Source organism: Canis lupus, chromosome 5, assembly GCF_011100685.1.
Source record: "Canis lupus familiaris isolate Mischka breed German Shepherd chromosome 5, alternate assembly UU_Cfam_GSD_1.0, whole genome shotgun sequence".
Taxonomy (NCBI): Eukaryota; Metazoa; Chordata; class Mammalia; order Carnivora; family Canidae; genus Canis; species Canis lupus.
In genome coordinates, this window is record NC_049226.1 from 19594464 (window position 1) to 19598328 (window position 3865).

The window sequence follows — 3865 nt, forward strand, 5'->3', positions numbered from 1 at the left end:
GTCTCGGTCCACCTCTCATTCTCTCTCTATCTCTGTCTGTCTCCCATACACCCACACACCCTCCCTCTCTCTCATTCTCTCTCAATCTCTCTCACATGCACATACACACACACACTAAGGGATACAATTATAAATTTCCTCCCATACATGTTTCTTAAAGCTCTGCAACGGACTCCTGCTCATCTCTCTAGAATTTTGGCATTCCTTAATTTAATTCTTTACATTTCTTAAATCTACATGTCACAATCTGCAGCTAAAAGCCCCATCTGTCCGGGTGGGCTGATGTCACAGGCCTGAGAACCATTAAGTCAGTGTTCTTTTAAGAGGTTCTGGTTTCCCAAGACCTATGTCTCCTTAGGTTCTACCTCAGCACTGGGCCTTCTTTCTTGGGGAGATTTCTTTCTGAGTTTATGCCCAGTTAGCATTTTCCTGGTTCAGCTTCTCCCCAACTCTCTCCTCTCTAGCAATTAAAACACGGCCGGCATCTTGTTTCTAAAAACTGCAATGAATTTTTTATGGTGCTTACCCAAGGAAATGCAATTAGCATTTAGCAATAACACAACTTTTTTGTGAGTTTATCAGCACTTTTTTTTTTTTTTTTTTTTTTTGAGTACAAATGAATATTCTTTCCTGGAGGATCTGCTCCCTTTGCGTGAAGTACACTAAAACATAAGGGCCTCGATTTACTGTCACTGTATTACCTGGGAGGTGATAGCTGGGCGTTGGCTCTCAAACTGCAGAAGCAACATGGGAGAGGCTCTGGCAGGTGGCAGATAGCCTCACCCTGTGTTCTTAGACTCCAGCCCCTGCCCTGAACTCAAGCATTTACTCCTTGACTCTGGAAAGCCCCCATCCCAAGAGGCAGGTTCAGGGCAGCTGATCCCCCTGAGCAGGGAAGAGTTAGCAGGAAATCCATCAACTAGGATCGTTTTGGTGTTTCTCATGTCACCGAGAAGCATTGGCTTATTTAAAGGGAGGTTTTTATTTATCACAGTCCTTATAGCCAGTTGATAATCAGTAACGTTTGGGTTTTACAGTTTATCGACACTGCTCATGTGTATCTCACTTCAATCTCATAATACCTACGTGATGAAGATATTATTATTCTTGTGCCCATTTTACAGGCAAGAAGATTAGTTCAGAAAGATTAAGTATCTCCCCAAGACCCGCCACTAGTGCCAGTGAACCGTGGGTCTTTTTACTCTACATCCACATCACTGTTTTGCACATGGGTGAACGGGATGGTCCAGTGTTATGCAGAAGTGGACACTGGAAGGTGCTTTACCACCTAGTTGAGTCACCTCATGAGCATTGCCATCATTGTTTTTTATAGGTGAGGTAAGCACAACCTGGGAAGTTAAGTGGCTCCTGCCAGAAATCCTTCTTAGGCAATATTCTTACAGATTTCTAGTTCTCCGTGAGATTCATGGTGTGACTTAAATGTTACAAATGAGTATCTTCCACAGGAGGACGATAAAGAGAACCCTAATTAGAGAATTTGCTAATAGCGGGTTCCTGTTTACCTACAGAAGCTCCTAGTATCTTTTGCCAGGCTACCAGTCTGATCTGCAGACTCAGAGGCTCCCACCTGCCTTTCCTTTGTTAGCATCTGCCAATTCTTTCATCTGCTCTTAGGAAAGTGAGGAAGTGTGCTAGGGAGTGGAGGGGGCAGCCCTGTTCCCCTGGGCCAGCAGCCAGAGTGCAGCAGTGGAGATGGGAGCAAGAAAGGGTGGGGAGATTCGGGTCCAGAAGGATTTTAATGGAGACCAGCTGGGTGCCCAGCTGTGTTAAGCTCTGTAGGGGATTCAGAGGTAGAGAAGCCGACTGCCTTATTGGAGCTATGAGACTTATTTGCAATAAATTATAGTGGCCAGCCAGGCACAAAGCAGTAATTGCTAAGGGAGCTCCAAGGGCCTATCATGGAATAAGTCAGGGCATTTCTGTGCAGGAAACCTGTCTCTCCGGTCCAAGGATTCAGGGTCCCACCTGCCTAGGCAGAGCTGGCGAGCTCCCTGAGACCTCCCAAGTAGGTTGTTCCTGGCTGCCATGCCCATGGTCTACTCCTTCTCCGTGCTTGCAAGGTCTGGAGGGTACAGTGGGCACAGGCTCTCTGTCCTTATTAGACCTTCTGTGGGGTCCTGCTTTTCCTAGAAGCGCTGCTGTGAACAAGGGAGCAAACTTGTCATTCCTCGGAAACATTCCTCAGACTCTTTACTACATTTTACTTTTGGAAGTGCTGGGCTCACCCATAATAGGACAAAAGTGGAAATGCTATGAATGCTAAAAGCGGGAACGGGAGCTGTCAGGATATGGTTTTCCCCAGTCTCCATTGTTTTCCGTACCCTGCCTTCTCCTGGCCATGCACTTAGGGCCCTTTTGGCTACTCAAGAGAGAGCCCAGCTACACCTGCTTGCACTATTCAGCCTCTCTCGGCATCCCTGCTTTGGATACCGCTCCCCCCCCACACACACACAACACCTTTCTACTCAGACACATCAGAATGCACTCTGGGGGTATGCCTTGCCCTTGGGACTCTGCTTCCTGCTAACTGATTGGAGCCTAGGGTTCGTTCTTTCTTTCTTTCCTTCTTTTTTTTTTTTTTAATTTTAAAAATGTATTTATTTATTTATTTAAATTCAATTTGCCAACATATAAGACCCAGTGCTCATCCCATTAAGTGCCCTCCTCAGTGCCCATCACCCAGTTGCCCCATCCCCCCACCCACTTCCCCTTCTGCAGCCCAGGGTTCTTTTTTTAAAAGATTTTATTTATTTATTCATGAGAGACATGGAGAGAGAGAGAGAGAGAGGCAGAGACACAGGGAGAGGGAGAAGCAGGCTCCTTGCTGGGAGCCTGATGCGGGACTCCATTCCGGGACCCCGGGATCACACCCTGGGCAAAGGCAGATGCTCAACCGCTGAACCACCCGGACATCCCGTCCAGGGTTCTTAACAGCTATTTAAACTGTCTTTAAAAAACAAAAACAAAAACAAAAACAAAAACAAAAAAACCTGTCTTAAATGCCACCACCCCCAGGGGGGTTCCTAGTAGCAGATGGGGCGTAGCTTCCTACTGCTGAGGGCAGGCTGATCTTTCTTACATATTCCAGCACCTGGCAAGTGAGAGGTGGAGCAGGCCAGCACCTCTGCAGACTCACTGCTCTGCTCCAGAGGCCCCGGGAGCAGAGCAGTCCCAGGGCATCTACTGGAGGGTTTCCACTGGGAGCCGGTGCCAGAGCTGGTGCTGGAGCCAGTGCTGGAGCAAACCAGGCTGTGGACTCTGACAGAATGGAGAGAGCAGCCTTGCTCCAGAAGCCGCGGATCTCCCACTCATGTGCCTCTCGTAGAGCAGTGTGTGGACTCCAGGAAAGCAGGGGCTTTCTTGGGCTGGGCTCATCTTCTGAGCCTCCTCCCTTCTGAGGGATTTTTGGCTGTGGCATCCGATGGGGTACAGGCCCAGTCTGGGGCTCCAACCACGCAAGAGTGTGTGTCCCTGTGTGAGTGACTCAGCCTCCTTGAACTTGGTCTCCCACCTGTTAAATAGGAGTCTGGGCCTAGTGGTCTCCTTGGGATTTGCCTCCTCAGCTTTAAGTCAAACCTCTGTTCCCTCTGGAGGCGTCTGCCCCAGCATGGGGGGCACCATAGGTTCCGTAGGGTGGTGCTGGGACAGATGAAGGATCAAGCTGGCTCCCCATGCTCACACCAGGACCCCACTCACAGCTGATCTCCCTGAAGGCTTGCCTTCTGGGTCCTGGCAGCAGTGGGCACAACACCAGGCAAACACATTTATTTTTTAAGATTTTTATTGATTTATTTATGAGAGACACACAGAGAGGCAGAGACTTAGGCAGATGGAGAAGCAGGAT